This window comes from Lutra lutra, chromosome X (genome assembly GCF_902655055.1).
Source record: "Lutra lutra chromosome X, mLutLut1.2, whole genome shotgun sequence".
NCBI lineage: Eukaryota > Metazoa > Chordata > Mammalia > Carnivora > Mustelidae > Lutra > Lutra lutra.
The window spans coordinates 36,981,361-37,007,851 of record NC_062296.1 but is presented as its reverse complement, the minus strand read 5'-3'; the positions used below and the strand labels follow the sequence as shown (position 1 = coordinate 37,007,851).

General features: G+C 35.5%; 1 protein-coding gene and 1 pseudogene across 4 annotated transcripts in view; both read left to right on the top strand.

Moving 5' to 3' along the window:
• Nucleotides 1-26,491, top strand: part of COL4A5 (collagen type IV alpha 5 chain) — a 231,314-nt gene that overhangs the window by 24,691 nt on the left and 180,132 nt on the right. The window lies entirely within an intron of this gene.
• On the top strand, nt 21,976-22,434 carry LOC125092169 (protein BEX4-like; annotated as a pseudogene).

Here is a 26,491-nt window from a genome sequence, read left to right as displayed (position 1 = left end):
TGGGCAATTCAATTGGTTGAGCATCCAACCTTGATATCAGCTCAGGTCTTGATCTCAGGATTCTAAGATCAAGCCCTGCACTGGGCTCCACACTAGGGGTGGAGCCTACTTAAAAAAAAAAAAAAAAGAATTCCAGATCTTTATGTTTTAACTGAGTATTTTGTGGTTGACCTAGGAATATTTAGAATTTATAAAATATGTTAGAAACTCTTTAATAAACATTTCAAAAAAGTGTCTTGGTTTTTAATTACTTGTAAGTTCTATAATTTATTCCAAAGCCTTTATAAAATAATTTTAAATAGTTAACTATGCTTTTTCCCAATATTGATTGGAAATACTGAATCATATTTCCTGTTGCTGTCCCGATACATGTCCCCAAGTTATAATTTCCCTAAGAAAGAAAATTGTCAACTTCAGTCATTAAGAGTTGACTCCACAACCTAGCCTGAAGAGACAGTGTTGTGGAAGGAAGATACACTTTTAGGATTTGTACTGCTGAGAGGATGTAGATTTTCTAATTTTGTCCAGAAAAGGGTACAGGTGAATGCAGCTGTGTACAGTGAGAGTGGCATGCTATTAGGCATGTTTTATCCATCTTCTTTAAAATTCTGCACATTTCTCTGTCATTCCTTTTTCAGGTAGTCAAAGTGTAGTTTGGGAGGCACATTTTGCTTTCTCCTTGCGTTAATGTAGCACTTTATCACTGGAAACTATGGAAAGAGCAGGATTTGGAAGTTAGGTTACACTTGAGAACTGGGGTAGAGAGAATGCTGAAATAGTTTATTCTGAACACCTGGAATTAGAATGATGGACTGCTTTAGCATTTTGTTGTTTGCAGTAAGAAGAACAAATTCCTCTCTTTTTGTGGGAGTACAGAGCCCCTGCAATAGTTGGTTCTAAAGTTACTATATTGGAATAGTGTAATGGTTTGTTTTAGAGCATGATTGTTGGCATCAGGCTTAATTTAAGTCATGACTCTTCCACCTACTAATTAAGCTAATACCAACCTAAAGTGTCTTAATGTGTACCACATTGTGTTAAATAAGTGATAACTGAATTTCCATAGGACCTGTAGTCTCTTTTAATATAATTCAGTGACATCTAATTGCCTTTCCTTAGGCATAGTAATTTTTGTATTTTTGTATTTTGTATTTTTCCTTTTTGATTATCTTTCTTTATCTTTGGTCTTTACCATAAAGTGGAAAGATGACTTAAAAGAACTTTTTTTTTTTTTTACTTTATTTCTAAAGGTATTGGCTAGACATGTCAGTTAAATAATGCATATACCTATATTTGATATATTCAAAAAACAAATACAATTCCTCAAATATTGTTACCTGATTAGAGATGAAATGGACCAAAAGAGAGACAGGAAAATGGAGGAGTGGAAGTAGTTGTAAAGAGAAAATTAAAACTAAGTGTCAACAAGAAAGTAGGTTTATCTTAGCTATAGGGGAGAACTGTTAAAACTACTTAGAGAAATTTGATTTCCAGGAAGCTTCTTAAGATTTTTAATTATTAAGTTATTTATTGGGTTGAAACTAAATATTTAGATAACTAAAATATAGGTATGTATATTGGTGTGTATATCTATCTATCTTTCTATCTATCTTTGTTACATATATGTAAGTTTACTATTCCTAAACTAATTTGAGAGGTTCTTTTCTACCCGAAGGAAATTTAAATAAATACTTTGAATATTTCAGGAAATACAACATGCCATTTAGTAAATTTAAGGGAACAAGTGAATAACTTAGCTATTCCAACAATGTTTTGCCTCCGCATTCCTTGGCACAGACAGGGACCTCAATGAAGCGTCCCTCATGGGAGTTGCCAGTGGAAATCTTACTGAAGAGGTCCAAGTCCCAATTCAGGATTCAGGCTCCTCTCCCTTCTATTTTGTTTTAAATCAACTTTTTTTGAAGTATAGTTCACATACAATAAACTGCATCCATTTTAATTGTACAGTTACTGAATTTTGACAAATGTATATAGCCACAGTAATTAAGGTATGGAATAGTTTCATTACCCCAAAAAGTTCACCTGTAGCCCTTTCCACTAAAATCTTACCCTTTGTTTTGGAGGCCACTGATCTGCTCTCTTTCACTGTGAATGTTTGTGTACAAGTCATTTTGTACACATATTTTTCATTTCTTTTGGGTAGATACAAAGGAATGGAGTGTGTAATGTATTTAACTTTACAAGGAACTGCTGAAATATTTGTCAAAGTGATTATACTATTTTACATTCCCACCAGCAGTGTATGGGATCCTTTTAATTATAGCCATCCTAGTGGATATAAGGAGGTATCTTGTTTTATTTTGATTTTCCTGATGTTGAGCGTATGTTCATGTAGTTACTGACCATTCAGATGTCTTCTATTATGAAGTGTCTTCTGTAATCTTCACCTATTTAAAAAAATTGTATTGCTTATCTTCTTAAATTGAAGGTTTTTATTTTCTGAATACAAACTCTTTGTCATATGTACACTCACACACACATAGTATTTTTCCCATTCTGCGGGTTGTATTTTCTTTTCCTTAACAGTATGTTTCAATTAGATTAAAAAAAATTTTTTTAAAGATTTTATTTATTTGACAGAGACAGATGCAGCAAGAGAGGGAACACAAGCAGGAAGAGTAGGAGAGGGAGAAGCAGGCTTCCCGCAGAGCAGTGAGCCCAATGTGGGGCTCCATCCCAGGACCCTGGGATCATGACCTGAGAGGAAGGCAGACACTTAACGACTGAGCCACCCAGGTGCCCCAGATTTTTTGAAACTTTGATGAGGTCCAGTTTATCAGTTTTTTCTTTTATCATTATCGCTTTTTGTGTCATGTATAAGAAGCCTTTAACTACATGAAAGTTTTCAATTTTATCTGTTTTTCTTCTATATATTTGATGCTTTTAACTTTTGAACCATTTAGAGTTATTTTGTGTACAGTACATAAGGATCCTGGTTCATTTCTTTAAAAAAGTTATTGTGGAATTTACATAATATAAAATTAACCATTTAACATGAGTAATTCAGTGACAATTAGTACATTCACCGTGTTATGCAATCACCCCACCTTTATCTAGATACAAACAGTTTTATTGCTCCAAAGTAGAACCTTATACTTAAGCAGTTTCTCCCTATTTCCAGCCCCCTCCCCCAACCCCCAGAAACCGCCAATCTACATCCTGTCTCTGTGGATTTAACCTATTCTGGATATTTCATATAAATGGAATAATATATTATGTGACCTTTTGTGGCTGGCTGCTTTCACTTAGAATGATGTTTTTGGGGTTCATCCCCATCCTATCATCTATCAGTACCTCATTCCTTTTTATGGTTGAATAATATTGCATTTTATGAATATACTACATTTTGATTATCCACACATCCATTGACGGACATTTGGGATGTTTACCTTTAAGCAATTGTGAGTAACACTGCTATGAACACATACATATATATATTTATTTGAGTACCTGCTTTCAGTACTTTGGGATATATACCTAGGAGTAGAATTACTGGGCCATATGGTAATTCTGTCTTTTTGAGGGGCCACCACCCTGTTTTCTTCAGGGGCTGACCCATTCTAAATTCCTACCAGCAATGCATGAGCATCCCAATTTCCCCACCTCCTTCCAACAGTTTTTAGTTTGTTTTATTGTTATTACTATTATTATATTATGGCCATCTTAGTTTGTTAATGAAGTACTACTTTATTATGGTTTTGATTTGTATTTTTTAATGACTAATGATGTTGAGTATCTTTTCATGTGCTTTTTCCCTATTCGTATATCTTCTTTGGAAAAATGTCTATTCAAGGATTTTGCCTATTTTTTAATTGGACTGTTTGTCTTATTCTTGTTGAGTTATAAGACTTCTATATATATTCTGGATACTTAACAGATACATGATTTGCAAATATGTTCTCCCATTCTGGAGGTCATCTTTTTACTTTCTTAATAATATCCTATTATGCACAGAAGTTTTAAGTTTTCATGAAGTCCAATTTGTCTATCCTTTTTCTTTCTTTGCTCATCTTGTGGTGTCATATCTAAGATTTCTTTGTCAAATCTAACATCATAAAAATTTACTTCTGTGATTTCTTACAAAATTTTTATGGTTTTAGATTTTATATTTAGATCATTGATCCATTTTGAATTAGTTTTTGTAAATGACATGAGGTAGAGATCCAACTTTATTTTTTTACATGTGAATATATAGTTGTCCCAGCACTATTTGTTGAAGAAACTGTTCTTTTCTCACTGGATTGTCTAGGAACCCTTGTCAAAAACCAATTCACCATAGATGTATGGGCTTATTTCTGGACTCTCAATTCTATTCCACGAGCTATTTGTTTGTCCTTATGCCAGTACCAACCATAGCTTTATAGTAACTTTCGATATTGGGGTGTGTGAGTCCTCCAACTTTCTTTTCCTTTTCTAGATTATTTTGGTTATTTGGGGCCCCTTGCAATTCCATATGAATTTGAGGATCAGCTTTTCCATTTATGCTCAAAAGGCTCTTGGATTTTTTATAAGGATTTCGCTGAATCTATAGATTGCTTTCAATGACGTTGCCATCTTAATATTGTTCCATTCAGGAACACAAGTTGTCTTTCCATTTACTTAGGTCTTTTTTTTTTCCTTTTTTTAAAAGGAAACTCTACCCTCAGTGTGGGGCTTGAACTCACAACCCTGAGATCAAGAGTTGCATGCTCTACCAACTGAACCAGGCTCTACTCTGCCAGCCAGGCACCCTTATTTGGGTCTTTTCAAATTTCCTTCATTAGTGTTTTCTCTGTACATGTCTTTCCTTTACTTGGTTAAATTTATTCCTAGATATTTTATTCTTTTGGCTGGTATTGCAAATTGAATTGTTAATTTCTTTTTCAGATTTTTCATTATAATTATATAGAAAGAAAATTGATTTTTTGTGTTCATCTTGTACCCTAAGACTTCACTGAACTCATTTTTTTAGCTCTGATATTTAATTTGTAGATTCTTCAAGACTTTAGAAAGGCTCATGTCATCTGAAACAGACATAGTTTTACTTCTTCCTTTCAAATTTGAATGTATTTTATTTCTTTTCCTTACCTAATTACTCTGGCAAAGGCTTCTGGTACCATGTTGAATAGAAATAATGAAAGCAAGCATTCTTGTCTTACTCCTGATCTTGGAGGAAAAACTTTCAATCTTTCACCGTTGAGTATTGAGATAGCTGTGAGTTTTTTATAAATACTTTTTTTCATGTTAAGAAAGTTTCCATTTATTCCTAATTTCTGAGTGCATTTATCACAAAAGAGTGTTGGACTTTGTCCTATGTAGTTTCTGTATCAAGATGATCACTTGGTTTTTCCTCCTTGTTCTGTTAATGTGTTTTTTTTTTCTCCTTGTTCTGTAATGTGGCCTATTATATCAATTAATTTTCTTATGTTGAGCCACTCTTGCATTCCTGGGATAAATTTCACCAGGTCATGGTGTATAATCCTTTTTGTATACTATTGAATTAAGTTTGCTAGTATTTTGTTTAGATATTTTTGCATCTGTTTTTTATGGGGAATATTGGTCTGTAATTTTCTTTAGTGTCTTTGCCTGGCTTTGGTATCAGGATAATATTGGCTTCATAAAATGAGCTAGATTGTATTACCTCCCCTTCTACTTTTGGAAGAGTTTGAGAATAATTGGTATTAAATTTTCTTTAAATATTTGGTAGAACTCACCAGTGAAGCTATGTGATTGTGGACTTTACTTTGTTGTGAGGTTTTTTTTTTAATTACTGATTCAATGTCTTTACTTGTTATAAGCTTGTTCAGATTATCTTTTTCTTTTTTTCTTTTTACTTTAATTATTGAAATATAATTCACATAAGATGTTATCTTCGTTTCAGGTGTACAACATAGTGATTTGACAATTCTATACATTATTCAATGGTCACAACTGAAAGTGTAGTCATTGTCTCTCATCATACATTCTTACAGTATTATTGTATATTCCTAATGCTTATTTTCATCTCTGAGATTTATGTATAACTGTAAGTTTGTATGCCTAAATCCCCTTTATCTATTTTGCCCATTCCCCTCACCTCCCCTTTGGTAACTGCTAGTTTGTTCTCTGTATTTAAGGGTCTGTTTGTGCTTTTATTTATTTGATCACTTGATTTGTTTTTTAGATTCCACATATAAGTGAAATCATATGGTATTTGTCTTTCTCTGACATACTTCACTTAGCATAATATCCTCTAGGTCCATACACACTGGCACAAATGGCAAGATCTCATTCTTTATTATGGCTTATAATATTTCATTCTATATACCACTTCTTTATCCATTCAACTATTTTTTAAAATTTTTATTTAAATTCCAATTAGTTAGCATACAGTGTAATGTTAGTTTCAGGTATACAATATAGTGATTCAACACTTCTATACAACACCTGGTGCTCATCATAACAAGTATACTCTGTACTCATTAATCTCTATCACCTATGTAACCCACCCCCTCATCCACCTCTCCTCTGGTGACCATCAGTTTGTTCTCTATAGTTAAGAGCCTGTTCCTTGGCTTGCCTCTCTCTCTCCCCACCCCGCCATGTTTTCTTATTTTGTTTCTTAAATTCCACATAAGAGTGAATCATATGGTATTTTTCTTTCTCTGACTTATTTTGCTTAGCGTAGTACTCTCTAGTTCCATCTCTATTTCTTCTTGAATTATTTTTGATAGTCTGTTTTTAAGAATTTGCTTATCTAAGTTGTCTAATTTTTTGAGTATACAAGTATTTACAGTTTTCTCTTATAATCCTTTTTGTTTCTGTAAGGTTGGTAATAATGTTACATCTTTCATTATTTATTTCAGTTATTTACATCTTTCCTAATTTTTCAGTCTAGATAAAGGTTGGTTGATTTTGTGGATCTTTCCAAAGAACCAGTTTTGGTTTCATTGATTTTCTCCATTGTTTTTCTATTCTCTATATAACTTATCTCCACTTTAATTTTTAGAATTTACTTCCTTCTCCTAGCTTTGTGTTTAGTTTGCTCTTCTTTCCTGGTTTTTCTAAGGTGCAGAGGTAGGTTGCTGATTGATTAAGATCTTTCTTACTTTTTAATGTAGGCATTTACTGCATTTACTGCTATAAATTTCCCTGTCACCACTCCCTTTACTGCATTCCATAAGTTGTGGTATGTTGTGTTTTCATATTTGTTCTTCTCTGAGTGTTTTCTAATTTCCTTTGTGATTTATTTCTTTGACCTTTGGTTGTTTAAGGGTGCATTGTTTAATTTTCATGTCCAGTTTTTCTCCTTTTTATTGAAATCTAGCTTCATTCCATTGTGGTTGGAGAATATACTTTGTAAGATTTCAGTATTTTTATATTAATTGAGGCTGGTTTTGTGGCCTGTATAGGTTCTATCTTGAAGAATGTTCCATGTGCACTTGAGAAGAATGTGTATTCTGCTCTAGAGTGACTTATCCTATATTTGTCTTTTAGGTCTAGGTTTAAGGTATTGTTCAGGACCTCTGTTTTCTTACTAATGTTCTGTCTAGATGTTTTGTCCATGTTAGAAACTTGGTAATTGAAGTCTCCCAACTATTATTGTACAATTATCTAATTCTGTCTTTAAGTCTATCAGTATTTGCTTTATATATTTGGGGCTCTTTTGTTTGCTGTGTATGTTTATAATTGTTATAAATTATTGATGCATTAACTTAAAATATGTATATATAATGCCATTCTTTGTGTCTTGTAACAAGTTTTGACTTGAATTCCAGTTTGTTTGATATTATAGCCAGCCGCCCTCTCTCTCCGTCATTATTTGCATGGAATATCTTTTTTCTTTTTTTAACTTTCAATCCATTCTGCCAATCTCTGCCTTTTGATTGGAGATTTTAATCCATTTACATTTTAGATAGTTACTTATAAAAGGGATTTACTATTGCTGTTTGCTGTTTGTTTTCTGTACGTCTTATACCCTTTTTGCCTTTCATTTTCTCCATTCATTTCTTCTTTTGTGCTTAATAGATTTTTTTGTATTGTACCATTTTTATTCTCTTTTCATTCCCTTTTATTTATTCATTTTACATATATTCTTAGTAGTCACCCTGGGGATTAAAATTAATGTACTGGGGTGCCTGGTGGTTCAGTCAGTTAAGTGTCTGCCTTTGGCTTATGGCATGATCCCAGGGTCCTGGGATCAAGCCCTGTGTCAGGCTCCTTGTTCAGTGGGGAGCATGCTTCTCACTTTCTCCCCTGCTCATGCTCTGTACCTTGCTATCTCTCTCTCTCTCTCACTCTCACATAAATGAATTCTTAAAAAAAAAAAATTAAATTAGTTTACTAAATTTATAGCAATCTGATTTGAATTAATATATTATCTTCTCACAAGTTACATCTTTATACATTGTGTGCCCTGTAACATATATTTATAATTACTTTTTTATGCATTTAGTTTTTAAATTATATATGAAATAAGAAGAGGAGTTACAAACTGAAAATACAATATACTGGCTTTTATATTTACCGATATAACTACCTTTACCAGAGATCTTTATTTCTTCATAAAGCTCTGAGTTACTGTCATTTCATTTCAGCTTGAAGAAATTCCTTTAACATTTCTTATAAGGCAGTTCTACTGGCAATGAACACCCTCAGGTTTTATTTATCTAAGCATGTCTTAATTTTTGAAGGATGATAAGCAATTCTTGAATTTCAGTGTTCCTTTACATTTAGTACTTAAATATGTCATTCCACTGCCTTCAGGCTTACATGGTTTTTGATGAGAAATCACCTGTTAATCTTTTGAAAAATCTCTTCTGTTGAGTTGCTTCTCTTTTGCAGCTTTATAGATTCTCTTTGTGTTTGTCTTTGACAGTTTGTTTAGGATGTGTCTTGGATCTCTTTGAGTTATCCTACCTGGAGTTCATTGAACTTCTTGAATGTGTGGATTCATGCATAATCAAACTTGGGAAGTTTGCAGCTACTATTTCTTAAAATATTCTTAGAAAGAATATTTAGGGGCACCTGCATGGCTCAGTTGCTTAAACATCTGAGTCTTGATTTCAGCTCAGGTCATGATTTCAGGGTCATGAGATTGAGTCCCACATCAGGCTCTGTGCTGAGTGTGGAGCCTGCTTGAGATTCTCTCTCTCCCCCTTCCACTGCCCCTTCCTACGCTGCTTCATGTGTGCTCTCTCTTTCTCAAAATAAGTAAATAAATAAAAACACTTTTAAAAAAGAATATTTGAATATTCTTTTTTGTTTTCTTGGGTACTTCTAAAGTGTATATTTTGTTCAGCTTGATGGTGTCCCATAGGTCTTCTGGCTCTGCTCATTTATCTCCATTCCTTTCTTTCTGCCACTCAGACTGGATAATATCAATTGTTGTGTCTTCAAGTTTATTGATCTTTTTCTTCTGCCTCCTGATATCTGATGTTCAACACATTTACTGAAGTTGTCATTTCAAATATTGTGCTTTTTAGCTCTAGAATTTCTGGTTCCTCTTTGTACTTCCATGTCTTTGTTGATATTTACCTTTTGTTCATATGTTGTTTTTCTGGTTTTATTTAGTTCTTGGTCCATGGTTTTCTTTAGGTTTTTGAGTATGTTTAAAACAGTTGTTTTAGGGGCACCTGGGTGGCTCAGTTGTTAAGTGTCTGCCTTTAGCTCAGGTCACGATCCCAGTGTCCTGAGATTGAGCCCCACTTCTGGCTCCCTGCTCAGCAGGAAGACTGCTTCTCTTTCTCCCACTCCCCCTGCTTGTGTTCCCTCTCTCACTATGTCTCTCTCTGTCAAATAAATAAATAAAAAGTTTTTAAAAAAAAAAACTTAAAAAAAAAACAGTTGTTTTGAAGTCTTTGTCTAGCTTTTTTACAGTGGGTTTGCCACTAGAACACAGGTGTCATAAAAACTGCTACTAAACCTAAACCAAAATGGGAAAGGAAAAGACTCATATCAACATTGTCATCATTGGAGATGTTGATTTGGACAAGTCTACCGTTACTAGTCATCTGATCTACAAATGTGATGGAATTGCAAAGGAACTATCAAAAAATTTGAGAAGGAGGTTGCTGAGATGGGCAAGGGCTCCTTTAAGTATTCCTGGGTCTTGGATAAACTGAAAGCAGAACATGAATGTGATATCACCATTGATATCTCCCTGTGGAAATTTGAGACCAACAAGTATTATGTGACCATCATTGATGCCCCAGGACACAGAGACTTTATCAAAAACATGATTATAGGTAAATCTCAGGCTTCCTGTGCTGTCCTGATTGTGGCTGCTGGTGTTAGTGAATCTGAAGCAGGTATCTCTAAGAACCTGCAGACCCCTAAGTATGCTTACACACTGATATTAACAATTGGATTAATTGTTAATTGTTGGTGTTAACAAATGGATTCTACTGAGCCACCCTACAGCCAGAAGAAATATGAATAAGTTGTTAAGGAAGTCAGCACCCGCATTAGGAAAATTGGCTACCATCCTGATACAATAGCATTTGTGCCAATTTCTGGTTGGAATGGTGACAACATGCTGGAGCCAAGTGCTAATATGCCTTGGTTCAAGGGATGGAAAGTCACTAGTAAAGATGGCAATGCCTGTGGAACCACATTGCTTGAAGCTCTGGATTGCATTCTGCCACCAGCTCATCTAACTGACAAGCCCTTGTGTCTGCCCTTCCAGGACATCTACAGAATTGATGGTATTAGTACTATCCCTGTGGACCCAAGTGGAGACTGGTGTCCTCAAACCTGACATGGTAGTCACCTTTGCTCCAGTTGATGCTAAATGTTAAAACTGAAGTAAAGTCTGTTGAAATGCACCACAAAGCTCTGAGGGAGGCTCTTCCTGGGCACAATTTCAGTGTCAAGAATGTATCTGTCAAAGATGTTCGTTATCCTGAACCATCAAGGCCAAATCAGTGCTGGATATGTACCTGTGCTGGATTGTCACTCAGCTCACGTTGCTTACAAGTTTGCTAAGCTGAAGGGGAAGATTGTTACTCTGGAAAAAAGCTGGAAGACGGTCCCAAGTTCTTGAAATCTAGTGATGCTGCCATTGTTAGTAGGGTTCCTGGCAAGCCTATGTGTGTTAAGAACTTCTCTGGGGTATTATCCTCCTCTGGGGTATATTACTGTTGGTGACATGAGACAGACAGTGGCTGTGGGTGTCATCAAGGCAGTGGACAAGAAGGCAGCTGGAGCAGGCAAGGTCACCAAGTCTGCCCAGAAATCTCAGAAGGCTAACTGAATATTACCCCCAATACCTGCCACCCCAGTCTTAATCAGTGGTGGGAGAACAGTCTCAGAACTCTTTGTGTCAATGGGCCATTTAAGTTAATGGTAAAAGATTGGTTAATGAAGGCAGTGCATCATAAAACCTTCTTAAAATTTCTCAGGACGCCTGGCTGGCTCAGTTGTTAAGCAGCTGCCTTCGGCTCAGGTCAAGATCCCAGCGTCCTGGGATCGAGTCCCACATCGGGCTCCTTGCTCGTCAGGGAACCTGCTTCTCCCTCTGCCTCTGCCTGCCATTTTGTCTGCCTGTGCTCCCTCTCTCTCCCTCTCTCTCTCTGACAAATAAATAAATAAAATCTTTTAAAAATAAATAAATAAATAAAACCTTCTTAAGGAAAGGAGAATTTTTTGTGGACCATTTGTTTTGTGTGGGGGGGGCAATTTTAAGTTATTAGCTTTTATCTTTTTTTTTTTTAATTTGACAGACAGAGATCAAAAGTAGACAGAGAGGCAGGCAGAGAGAGAGGAAGGGAAGCAGGTTCCCTGCTGAGCAGAGATGCTGATGCAGGGCTCCATCTCAGGACCCTGAGATCATGACCTGAACTGAAGGTAGAGGCTTAACCCACTGAGCCACCCTGGTGCCCCATTAAGTTATTAGCTTTTAAAATCAGCACTTTTTAATGCAAACAACTTGACCACTTAATTTTGAAACCCAGTAAAACAAAAGTTTAATGAGAAAGATATATATAAAAATAAAGTCTTTGTCTAATGATCAGCATCTGGACTTTCTCAGTGATAATTTCGGTCAATTTTTTTTTTCTTAAACAGACTACATTTTCTTTTACTTTGTAATATTTGGTTGAAAACAATTAGATTATTTTAAATGTGGTAGCTGGAAATCAGACTTTGCCCTTCACCAGAGTTTCCTTGTTTTTATTGTTGAGGGCTGCCGTTATTCATTTGTTTAGTGACTTTTACAACCTATTAATGCAGAGCCTCTGTCCCTTGTCATGTGTGGTACTAAAATCTGTTTTCCTTTAACTTGTGCTGAGATGGTGTTTTGATACATATTTCTCTGAATGCCAGAAACCAATAAAAGAGAGAGAGAAAAGGAGAACAAGAGAAAAAGAGAAGGGAGAAAAAATATCTCCTGTTTCTGTGCATTGGCTCTGTGTTATGGTAGTCCTTTAACACTTAACCAGGACATTTGCAACTCTGCCTTAGCTTTCACTCCCTCCTTATATTGTGCTTGGAGATCAGCTAGAGTGAAAGCTTAAGTTTTTCTTAGGGTTTTCCTCTAGGCTTATATACCCGGCTTATTAAATTGCTCAGTATACATGGGCATTTTTTAATGCCCTGTTTTTTCCAAAAACGCTCCACTGCTTTTCCTCCCAGGCTTTTGGTACCTTATCCACATTCCTCACCTTCAGTCTTTTGCCCCAGGCAACTGTGAGTTTTTCCTTTACCTTACAGTGTTTTTTCAAGATGCCTACAGCTCTACTGTCCTGTGTCTTTTCCAAGTTATGTGAAACAAAGATAAATGCCTTGCATCAGTCCTTCAGGTGGTTCCCTGACAGGTTAGAACAGACAAACAATTCTTCATGAATGAAATCTGCTCTGCTGCCCCTGGTACCATGGATAAGGGTCCCACAGTGAATGTGGCTATCCTCTTGAAAAGTGCCACTGAGCCAGGGAGGCAGCTAGGTAAGGACAAGCCAAAGGACCACAGACATTTTCTACCACTTTTAATTTGTATATTTCTTAATTCAACATTTGTTTGGTTATTGTAAAACTTGAATCATTTTCCGGAGTTCTGACAAATTTAGTTTTGACAGTTTCTTCTTGATTTTTTTGATGTTTCTGCAGAGGGAAAGGTGATTAGAGTTTCCTACTCTACCATTTTATTGATGTCCAAAAAGTTTTTTAATATATTCCCTCACTACTTTTGGGAAACACAATCCATTCCCTATTGAGTTACTTTTCATTTTCTGGACCCTCTACTCTGTTTTATTAATCTACTTGCCTATCCTTACACAATCAGTATTATTGATTAGTCTTGATTATTATAGCTTTCTTATAAGACTTGAAATCAGGCAGAGCAAGGTTGTTTGGATTGTGTTTAATCTGTAGACTAATTGACAATGATACTGAATCTTTCTTTACATGTCTATGGTATGTTTATTTTTTAGGTATTCTTTAATTTTTCTTGGCAATGACTTATACATTTCAGTGTACCAGTTTTATTATTTTTTGTAGTAACTTTTTATAGATTCTTCAGAATTTCCTATATGCCATTTTTTAAAAGAGTTTTACTTTTCCCTTTCCATTTTCTCTGCCTATTAGTTGTTTACTTGGCCTGTTCAGGATAGGACCTCCAGTACAATATTCAGTGGAAGCAGGGAGAGCAAAGTGGTGAGATAGTTATTTCTGCCTTGTTTTACTTGTTAGAGGGAAAGCATTCAGTTTTTTACTATTAAATGTCATGGTAGTTCAGTGGTTCTCAATGGGCGGGGAAATTTGCCCACAGAGGACAATTGGCAATGTCTGGAGACATTCTAGGTTGTTATGATTGGGGGCTGTTATTGGCATCTACTGGGTAGAGGCCAGAGATGCTGCTTAATATCCCATAATGCACAGTACCCCCACCCACATAATCTGCATGACGAAGAATCATCCAGGCCAAAATGTCAATAGTGCCTCTGCTGAGAAACTCTGTTAGTTGTGGGTTTTATGGGTTGCCTTTTATCAGATTAAAGAAGTTACCTTTTATTTCTAGTTAGGTGAGAGATTTAATAAAAAATGGCTACTAAAATTCTGCATCTACAGAGATGATTATATAATATTTTTTCTTTTATTGTATTTATAGAGATAATTACTATCTTAGTCCATTCAGGTTGTTGTAAGAAAGTATCATAGATGAGGGGAGAAATTTATTTTTCTCAGTTTTGGAGGCTGGAAAATCCAATATCAGAGTGCTGGCAGAATCAATGTCTGGTGAAGGCCCCCCTCCTGGTTCATAGATAGCTGGATCTGCATCTTGCATCAAAATCTGGATCATGGAAATGCACTTGATTTTTTTGGGATTTGTGTGACTAAGCTGGCTCAAAGAGTCTCACATTGGGAAATGTGGAAAATAATTTTTATGCCTTTGTTGATTATCTCATTACAGTTGGGCTGGAAAATACTATATAATATGACTTCATTTTATCTTGATTACATCTGCAAAGACCCTACTTCCAAATAAGCTCACATTCTGAGGACATGAGGTAGACCTGAATTTTGGGAGGACTATTCAAACCAGCACACCATGCATAAGAAAAATTTTTTTAATTTAAATTTTACTTAGTTAATACACAGTGCAATATTGGTTTCTGGAGTACTATTCAGTGATTCATCACATACAATACCCAGTGCTCATCACAACAGGTACCCTCTCTTTTTTTTGAGGTGGGGGCAGAGGGAGAAAGAATCTTACGCCCAGCGCGAGCCCAATGCAAGGCTCAGTCTCATGACCTGAGCTGAAATGGAGTCAGATGCTTAACAGACTGAGCTACCCAGGTGCCCCACAACAAGTGTCCTCTTTAATACCCATCACCCATCTGGACCATCCCCCACCCACCTCTTTCCATCACCCCTCAGTTTGTTCTTTATCATTAAGAGTCTCTTAGGGTCTGTTTCCCTATCTCCTTTTTTCCCTCCTTACCATATGTTCATCTGTTTCCTTGAATTCCACATGTGAGTGAGATCATATGGTATTTATCTTTCTCTGACTGACTTATTTCACTTGGTGTAATATGCTGTAGCTCCATCCACATCACTACAAATGGCAAGATTTCATTCTTTATATATATATATATATATAAAATATCTCTATATATATCTCTATATTTTATATATAAATAAAATATATTTATACATAATATAAATATTACTGAGTAATATTGCATTGGATATAAATATATAAATAAAAGCTATATATATAAAGCTATATATAAAATATATATGTGTGTATATATATATATATATATATGCACACACACACACAAACATATATATATATATACACACCACATCTTTATTCATTTTTCTGTTGATGGACATTTGGGCTCTCCTCATAGTTTGGCTATTGCATTCTCCCTGAATCTGTATTTTTGTATCCTTTCAGTGAATACCTAATAGAGCAATTTCTAGATTATAAGGTAGTTCTATTTTTAACTTTTTGAGGAACCTCCAGACTGGCTGCACCAATAAAATTTTTTTAAAGATTTTATTTATTTATTTGACAGACAGAGATCACAAGTGGGCAGAGAGGCAGGCAGAGAGAGAGGAGGGGAAGTGGGCTCCCCGCCGAGCAGAGAGCCCGATGCGGGGGCTCGATCCCAGGACCCTGGAATCATGACCTGAGCCAAAGACAGAGGCTTTAACCCACTGAGCCACCCAGGTGCCCCAGAAATTTTTTTGTTTATGCTTTCAAAAAACATACTTTAAAAATATTTTCATCTTACTATCCTTTGGTCTAAATGCCAAATCTAAATAGTCCTATATGCAAATGTTCAGATAGACTGTCCAAGATTCATATAGGATTTCCCAAAGTTTTCAAAACAAGAAAATGTGGAAAATATGATATCACTGTTACTTTTTCTAATTTAAATTTATCAGAATAAAGCAAATGATCATTACATTAGAAAGTGTTTGGAGGAGGAGGCTTGTGAGACAGTCATTAAACTTTTGCATTCCAATACATATCCCAGGTTGACTAGTACATAATCTCCGCACCCTCAAAGAGCCCACAGTTCATTTGAGAGACAAATTACAATATGGCATGATGAGTGCGATAGTAGAATTGTACATGGGGCACAGAATAAAATACCTATATTGAGTTCTAAAATTGTGTATGTGTGTAAGACGGGGGGAGGAAGGGAGAAAGAGAGGGTGAAAGAATAAAGAGTTAACTGATAGTTTTCAGAGGAAAAATAAGTAAATCAAAGTTGTTTATTCCATATACACTAATTTGAAACTAATCACCCTCACAGTACTGTAATGTGATTCCATCATATGTATACAGTGTTGATTTATTTATTCCAAACTGTCAATTCTCTGACCAGGTATTCTCTTTTGGATCTGGAAGACCTGCTAAAGGTAAAGCTCTCATATAGCTAATCAGGAAACAGTGGGGAAATACTTAGAATACTTAACAATACTTACAATAACTTGAAAAATTACAATACCATGAAACAAACATCAGCCTGACCAACTGCTGATTTTGTAACTGAAATAAGTTGTTTCCCTTGGTTTTTATCCTGCCCCAAGGTGTTTTTTAGACAGGAGAAATTAGCTGTAATAATTTGCTTAAGAAGATGTACTGTGCTACTTTGGATTGTTTTTCTTTTTCTTCCCCCTCCCCACTTCCTGCTCTGCTTACATTTATTTTTGATTAGGTAATACATTCAGGTGGTTCAAATTTTGGTAGTTATAAAAGCCTATCCAATTAAAAATTTCCCACTCTTCGTGCCCAGCCATATAGTTCTCCTTTCCAGAGGCATCCTGTGTTAACTTTTTTTGTTTTTGCTTTTAGAGCTGTTTCATGCATATAAGCATGGACGCTTGCAAACATACTTGCACTTACTTGTTTCCTTATTTTTACACATTATGTTTCCTCATTTTTACACATTTTCTGTACTTTGCTTAAGATCATTACATATTAGTACATAAAGAGCTATGGCTATGTAGTCTGATTCAATTGTATGGATTTGCCATTATTTAACCAATCCTCTATTGAGAAATATGTAACTTGTTTCCTGGCTTTTGCTATTATATTTCTGCAACAAATAACCTTGTAATAGGTCATTTCAGATGTGTACTATCTATAGGATAAATTTCTAGAAATGGAATTACTGAGTTGGGTGGTATGTGCCTTTGTCATTTTGATGGATATTGCCAAATTGTTCTCCGTAGAGGTTGTACCAATTTATACCTATACTGGCAAGAGATAAAAGTGCTTGTTTCCCCAACCCTCACCAGCACATTGTGCTATCAAACATTATATCTTTGCTAATATGATAGGTGAAAAATGGTATCTCGTTGTGATTTTAATTTGCATTTATTGTGTTCTGAGTAAGGTTGATTTTGTGATTTTAATTTGCATTTATTATGTTCTGAGTAAGGTTAAACATCTTTTCATATATTTAAGACCTGTGATATTTATAAAAAATAATTCCCTTTTTATGATGGTTGGGATGCTACTGGATTGATGGCACAATATCTTTTCTCCTTAACTTATACCTATGGGCATGTTTTTTTTTACATAAGAGAACAAGGGTAATTCCAAAGAGCACCTTTAGGTCAAACTCTAAGCCAGAACATTTTACATGTTTTAAAGAATCACTAGCTTTTTACAATTAACTCACTATACAGCTAACATATCATAGTTGACAAACAACTGAACCAACATCCCCTCATAATTTTAAATGATTTAAATTACTCATAAGAAATTTAAGTCAATATTTTGTTACTTCTTAGTATTAAGTACTTACTGTACTTAAAGTTTTTTAATATCTTAAGAAAAATAGAATTATTCTTAGAAATTTACCAATGTATTAGAATTTACATAGACTTATTTAAAATTATGATATGTTCTCATTTGAAAGATGTGTTTGCAGTTTCCTTTCTCAATGCCTAAGACACATTGTAGGAAGGTTAGAAGTTCACGGTATATTTAAATGTGTTGGCTGATTCATAAGGGGGTCTGGACTCTTTCATATCATACAACAGATTGTTCTCGGAGCTTTGTCTATGGAACTGTATATCACTTCTATTACAGCACTTATCAATGTCTGCCATGTATCGTCATTAGTTATTTATGTGTCTGCCTTCCTCACTAGATTGTGAACTTCTAAAGGATATAATTTGTATTCCCCTTTAGCACTAGCTTAGAGCTTTGCATAAACTGCATACTCATAAAATGTTTGTTGAATTGAATTGAATCACATTTACATTGGTGTTCTGAGGTTGCATGTTTAAAAACAGTTTTCCACATATTTTTTTTATTTCAACTTTATGTAATGTCTTATTCGAATGCTGCTCGAGTTTCCTTTCTGCTAATATTATTGACTTTGTATTGAAATGAATTACTCAAAGTGCTTCTCTAATAATAGCATTGAAGAGGTAGATTTTTTCTTAATGTACATATTTCCTTACTGTTCTTCATTTTCTTCCAACAAAGTTCTAATTTAATTCTAACCACAGGCAGTTCTAAATATTTACTGGACAGTGGTGGGTAGATTGAACATTGTAGTAAGTTATATGCATTGATCTCACTAAGATTCTCAATTTATGTAGACAATTTGAAATGTGAAATTAAATTTATGGTCATTACTAATATTAAGTAATTTAGAAGGTTCTATAACAGAGTGAACTTTTCAAATGGCTTTTTTAACTTACATTTTTATTAAAATAATTGTGGATTCACATGCAGTTCTAAGAAATAATATAGAGAGATCCTTTGTACACTTTACCTATTTCTTCCCAGTGGTGATACCTTACAAAACTATTGTATACTATCATAACCAGGATGTTAATATTAACATGAAATACCAGTCTGTTCATATTTCACCATATTTACTTGTGTTCATTAGTGTGTGTGTTAGTTCTATACAATTTTATTACATATACAGATTCATGTGTCCTCCAGCACAGTTAAAATACTGCACAGTTCCAACACCACAAGGATATCTGTATTGCGCTTTTATAACCACACACACCTCCATGCCCCACCCCCACTCTCCTAACTCATGGCAACCCATAATCTGTTCTCTATTTCTAAAATTTTGTCCTTTCAAAAATGTTATATAAATATAATAATATAGTATATAACTTTATGTGAGTAGCATTTTGATCAGCCTAATTTCCTGGAGATATATCCAAGTTCTTCTGATTATCAAGTTTATTCCTTTTTATTACTGAGTAATACTCCATGTTATGTATGTACTAGAGTTTGTTGAATCGATCACGTATTGAAGGAAATCTAGGTTGATTCTAGTTTGGGGCTATTACAAATACAGCTGCTATGAATATTACTGTACAGCTTTTTGTGTAAAAAGAAATTTTAATTTTTTGGGCTAAATGCTGTGTCATATGGTAGTTGCGTATTTGCTTTTCTAAGATATTGTGAAACTGTTACAGGGTAGCATTCTCTCTTTTTTATTTTTTTTTAAAGATTTTATTTATTTATTTGTCAGACAGAGATCACAAGCAGGCAGAGAAGAAGGCAGAGAGAGAGAGGAGGAAGCAGACTCCCCACTGAGCAGAGAGCCCGATGTGGGGCTCAATCCCAGGACCCTGGGATCTTGACCTGAGCCGAAGGCAGAGGCTTTAACCCACTGAGCCACCCAGGCGCCCAGCATTCTCTCTTTTTTAAAAGACTTTATTTATTCATTTGAGAGGAAGAGAGAGAGAGAGAGAGCACAAGCAGGGGGAGCGGCAAGCCGAGGGAGAAGCAGACTCCCTGCTGAGCAGGGAGCCTGATGTGGGACTCAGTCCCAGGACCCTGGGATCATGACCTGAGCCCAAGGTAGACACTTCACTGACTGAGCCACCCAGGCGCCCCCAGAGTAGCATTCTTATCCTAAATGAGTGATCCTTTTTTTTCTTGCCTTCACTGGCATATGCTATTGTCACTACTTTTTATTTTGGTATTCTTATAGGTGTGTAGTGATAGCTCAGTTTGTTTTCAATTTGTGATTCTTTAATGGCTAATGATGTTAAGCATTTTTTGATGTGCTTGGTTGCCATCTTTGTATCCTCTTCAGTGAAATGGCTCTTCATTGCCTTTTGCCCATTTTCTAATTGGTTTGTTTCTTCTTCTTACTGTTGAGATTTTGAGTTTTTTATATATTCTAGATTCTAGTCCTTTGTTGGATATGTGGTTTGTAAATATTTTTTCCCAGTCTGTAGCTTGTCTTTTCATTTTTTAATTATTATTTTATCTTCTTATGTTATGTTAGTACAGTACATCATTTGTTTTTGATGTAGTGTTCCATGATTCATTGTTTGCATATAATACCCAGTGCTCCATGCAATCCTTGCCCTTCTTCTAAACAGGATCTTTTGCAGAGCAAAAGATTTAAAATTTGATTAAGTCCAATTATTCAATATCTTCTTTTTATGTGTTGTGCTTATGGTGTCATCTAAGAGCTCTTCACCTAGCTCTAGATACTAAAGATTTTTTTGAAAGTTTTATAGTTTCATTTCTAAGATTTAGTTCCATGATTCATTTTTAATTTCTCCAGTACCATTTGATGAAAAAGCCATCTTTTCTCCATTGAAGTGCTCTTTATACTTTCATAAAAAAAAAATAATAATCTGGGTTTATTTGTGTGGATCTATCTATTCCTTAGTTCTTTACTCTGTTCCATTGATCTAGGTGTTTGGTGTGGGTTTTTATTTTTTAAAGATTTTATTTATTTATTTGACAGAGAGAGAGATCACAAGTAGGTAGAGAATCAGGCAGAGAGAAGGGGAAACAGGCTCCCTGCTGAGCAGAGAGCCCAATGCAGGACTGGTTCCCAGGACCCTGACACCATGACCTGAGCTGAAGACAGAGGCTTAACACACTGAGCCATCCAGGCACCCCTAGGTGTCTGTTTTTTCACCATTAACATATTGTCTTGATTACTGTAGCTATATAGTAAGCCTTAATACTAAGTAGACTGATTCCTCCCACTTTATTCTTTTTCCTCAAGATAGTTTTAGGTACCCTAGGGCCTGTGTTATACAAATTTTATAATTAGTTTGTGTCTATAAATCCTTGCTGGAATTTTAATTGGAATTGAACCAAACCTACAGATCAATTTGGGAGAACTGACATATTTAGTATATAGAGTCTTCCAATCCATGAGCGTTGTATGACAATCCATTATTTAGATTTTTTCTACCCATAATAAATTTCTTTTGTGTTTTCCTTGTTTTGATGTCAGATGAAAGTTCATACATTAACCTAGATTTCAAATTTTTAGGCTTGCTGACAATGATTAAACTCACTAATATTCATTTACTATTAATTTACTTATTCATTCATGCGCTCATTCACAATGAAGGTATATTTATCTTGCTCCATTGCAATTAAGAGATAATATTTTGTTTACAGTATTAATATTGATTTTAAAGGTTATAACCCTGTGAATAAGTGAGAAATTTACTGTACTAAAGAAAGGACATGAATATAGACTAAGGAATTTTTGTAATGATATTTACTGTAAAGATTTTTGTCTCTGGTCCAAAATAAATATGGTCTGAGGAGGGGATTACTTACTAGAGGAACAGGATTCATCAGAGGGAGAGTGTATTCTTTGAAAATTTTCTTATTTGGTAGTTTTAACCCCAGAATCAAAAGAAATTGAGGGTATGGAGCGAGTCAACTCGGGAGGTATGAGTAAGTGATTATTTAGGAGAGAATAGAAATATAAGGGCTGTCCGAGAGATACCCTTTTATGGAGTAATGTAAACATTTAGGTAAGTTTGTAACTCTTCCTTGAAATATGAGTATCTATTTTACTTGAGTTTTCTTGAGTTAATTGTTCATTCAACAAGTATTTATAGAGCCCCTACTACTTTCTCTGCATTTTGTCTGGACCTGTCAGTATATAGCTGTTAAAAAGACAGTATCCAATAATCCAGCATTCATTGGCTCCCTTCTCAGTGCCTGCTCCCAGTGGTCCTGAAGGCATGTGGGCCAGGGGCAGCCCCAAAGAACAGGAGTCGGAGGGAGAGCATGTGTGCAGGTCTAAGTGTCTTGGCTGTGCACTCGTGTAGAGATTTGGGAGGGGGAGAATGCAAGGATAGGCCCAGGAGCCATGGCATCCAAAGAGAAACAAGCAATGAAAAATCTCAATGTGGAAAATGCCCAGCAGGAAAACAAAAGAGAACAGGGTCCCATGTAGAATGCTAAGGAATCGTGCAGTTGGAGAGGAGGGTGAAGGCCAGAAGCCTGGAGGAAATGTTAGGCTGTGGTGAATGAGACAGCTTGTCTCTAATTTTCAATGAGCTATACCTAACAGGCGTATTGACCACAATGAAGTGGGAGGTGATGTGGAAAAGTTCATAGGGCAGATGATGGAAATCAGGAGAAAGACTAAGGAGCAACAAATGAGGCACTGTAAGTGCTTCCAAACTCCTGAACCTGATAATCATTATGACTTTTGCTTGTACCTTGAATCCTAAGATTTTTCCCCAAGGTTAATAATGTGGCCTCTGGTCTAGAAACTTGTAGTTTTGTGATTAACTTTCTCCAAAACCTTTTTGGTATTTCCACTTAGAAGTTTGTAATTAAATACTGTTTTGTTTCAGTGTAAAACTTTCTGTCCAGTAGGACAATTTCACCCAGTTTTGGGGAAAACTATTATTTTCATAATATGAAATTAATAAAGCAGTTTTAGAAGAAAAAAAAGGTAGGATACCTGAGTTCATGGAATTTATAATGTAATATGATATATAATATAGCAATAACAGCATTTATAGATTTTTTTCCAGCAGGTAAATGGCATGATAAACTCATTTGAATAGATCTATTTACAGATATTAGTAGCCAGTACAAAAAGGAATACCAAACTTGTATATCAGTTTTCAAGTTACAGGGATATTTCTGATTTTACTGTTTTTTAAGGTTTTGAAATCTATGTATCTGAAGTTATGGATTTGATTGGCAAATGATTTAATTATGACTTAAATAGGTATTTTCTGAGCCATTAATACACAGCATTTTAAATATATTTGATGACTTGGCAATATATGTCAAAAAGAAAAGCATGGGGTGCTTGGATAGCTCTGTTGGTTAAGTGTCTGACTCTTGATTTCAGCTCAGATCATGATCTTAGGGTCCTAAGATTAAGCCCCAGGCCAGGCACCCTGCTCAGTGGGGGTCTACTTGAGATTTCTCTTCCTCTGCTTCTCCCAGCCATGCATGCTCATTCTCTCTCTCTCAAAAAAAAAAAATGAATCTTTTAATTAAAAAAAAGGAGAGGCATACACAATCTTTGGTATGAGAAATCTGACATAAATAAGTGGCTGATAATGTTAAACATATGACATAAGACATAAGACATCAAGGATTCTATAGAAGCCTGTGTAAAGTTCCTATTAAAATAGATACCCTCTGGAGTGCCTGGATGGCTCAGTTGGTTAAGTAGCTGCCTTTAGCTCAGGTTGTGATCTTCATCAGGCTCCCTGCTCAGTGGAGAGTCACCTTCTCCCTCTCCTCTCTCTCTCCATCTGACCCCTATTCTCGTGCTCTCTCTCTCAAATACATAAAATATTTATAAAATAGATATCCTGGAAAGCAAAATAAGTATGCTTCCTGACATGTTACAATTGAAACCTACTGTAAAATATGTTTTAGATTGAATGGCATGTTAATAGGAATATTAGGAATGATCATATATTTCAAACAATTGATTCCTTTGTACATTTCATTTGTTAAAGTACAACCATTTATTTTTCACTTTTATTTTTTATTTTGAAAAAATTATTTTACTTATTGGGGCACCTGGGTGGCTCATTCGGTTTCCCTTTGCCTTAGGTCATGATCCCAGGATCCTGGGATTGAGCCCCACATTCGGCTCCCTGCTTAGCGGGGAGCCTGCTTCTTCTTCTCCCCACTGCTCATGCTCTCTCTTACTATCGCTCTTTTTCTCTCTCAAATAGATCAATAATTTTTTTTAATTCAAAAAATATTTTACTTATTTTATTTTAGAGAGACAACATGAGAGCATGGGAGTAGGGAGGGGCAAAGGGAGAGGGAAAGAATCTCAAGTTGACTTTGTGCTGAGTGGCAGAACTGCAGGGGAGGTGCTTAATCTCTTGACCTTGAGATTATGACCTGAGCTGAAACCAAGATTCAGACACCTAACTGACTGAATCACCTAGGCACCCCTAAGTATTTGTAATTTGCTCAAATTAATGAATGCAGTGTGATTTGAATCTTTATTTTCAAGATTTTATTTATTTGAGAGAGAGAGAGAGAGTGAAACAGAGAGCATGTGTTGGGGGAGGTGCTGAGGGATAGGGAGAAGCAGTCTCCCTGCCAATCAGGGAGCCTGATGCTGGGCTTGATCCCAGGACCCTGGGATCATGACCTGAGCTGAAGGTAGATGTTTAATGACAGCTACCCAGGCACTCCATGAACCTTTTTTTTTTAAATAAAGATTTTATTTATTTATTTGAGAGAGGGAGAGAGAGTGTGAGCCAGGGGAGGAGCAGAGGGAGAGGGGCAAGTAGAGTCCCCACTGAGCGGGGAGCCCTGGGTTCAATCCCAGGACCCTGAGGTTATGACCTAAGCTGAAGTCAGAAACTTAACAGGGAGCCACCCAGGCACCCTGATTTGTTTGAATCTTGATTGGAGAAACAGTCTGTTCATTTTAGGAAAGTATAGGGATACTCTGGTTATGAGATGTAGATATCCAAAATACTCCAAGATATGGATGGGTTGGTTATTGTAGACTGCAACTATAGAGCATTCAAGAAGTGAGGCAGCAAAGAGAAGATAAATTTTTTTTGAGCTTCAGGATTCCATATTATCTATTTGTACTTATTTTGTTCTTTTTTTCTCATCCTCATACTTTTTGTTTCCTCTTAATATTGGCTTGCATGTGGCCAACATAGCCTTTGAGGCCATTCTATATCATGACCTCTTGGCTTTATTCCTATTGCTACCTAGGTTAATCTCTTTCTGTTTTCTAGTTCAAATTCAGGGGAGGAAATCTAATCTGTCTGTTTGGTATGTTTATTTTTTCATGCTGGCCCCCTCCTAGTCTACTGACCAACCAAAGGATTGATTATTTTTGAATTACCTTGCTCCTTCCTGTTCTATAATTACCTACAGTCATGCATGGGAATTCTGGATCATGTAGTATAAAACATGACTGCCTGTGGCTGCCCTTGTGTAGGGACAGTGGGCAGGACCATTTCATTTAGCAAGGACTTTAGTTTTTACTATGATTAATAATAAAGGGTAATTTATGAAATTTATGATAAGGTATTAATTATGTATGAATTTATGAATTTTATGAATTTATGATAGGGTATTATTTATTAATAATAAAGGGTAATTTATGAAAATATGCTACTTTTAAGTAGGTTTATTTAGGCCTAAAAGACAGTTTTTAGGAAAACTATCTATTACTGTATTATAGTTATCTGGGGTGAAATGTTGATTTGGAGTTGTCTTAGTTACTGTTTTTAGGAAGTTGCTGATACCCTAAAGTTTAAATTACACAAGTTACTCTTAGAAAAGCAGACAAATTTCAGATCTTTATTTTGTATTCATATATATTATATAAATATAATAAAATGTAAATTGTTGAACTAATGAACTAATAACTACCATTAGTTCATTATCCAGTTTGAACCTCATTAACTTTATAGAGATAACTAATTGGTTTGGTTTATCTATTCAGGCCTGTGTCAACATTTGTGTACACTGAGCCAAAAATACAAATGCAACTGTTCATATCATATGTATAAAACTTTAAAAATTTTTAAACCAAGTTAACAAACTATTAAATAATATAATGTTGTAGTCCCACATTTTGACCTGTGCCTTTATAATGAACTGGAAGGTTAGAATCAAGTTTAGAATTCTCAAATTCCTATTTAACACTGGAATATGATTGCCTTGGGGAATTTGACTCCTAGTCCTTTTCTGGCCACCTCTTTTGGTATCTGACTCTGTCTTGCATGAGGGACCTCACTCTAATATACATTTCCTTCCAGCCTATGTATAGAAGCTCTGTCCATGGTCCCTATCATCAGCTTGCTTTGACAACCCTTTGGACCTAACAGTAGGCACATAGATAGCAAGATCCTCCCTCCAGAACAATGCTTCAAAGTGGGTCCCGAGAGAGAATTAAACCATTATACCCCAAGGCATTCATTGGATAAAAATAATAAAATGCTACCAGTCATGTACTGTATTTGAGAGAATGGGCAAAATGGTTATATGAATAATTTTCTTTAGGGTTTAAGAAAGGCTAGTGGGCTGAGAAAGGCTGGTGGAGAGTAGACCTGAAGAAGAGTCCTGTGTGGGCTCATGAAAGTGGCTTGTATATTTGGGCAGGGAATTTTGGGATCTTGGGTACTCAAATTATGATCTAGAAGGGGGAGGCACAGGCTTCTTCTTTCCCTTTGGCCCTGCAGAATCTTCTCTCCTAGAACTGGGAGCCGCTGAAGAATGGCTAGCATGGGGTCTGCTAAATTATGGGGCCCTCTTGGCCTGTATCAAAGT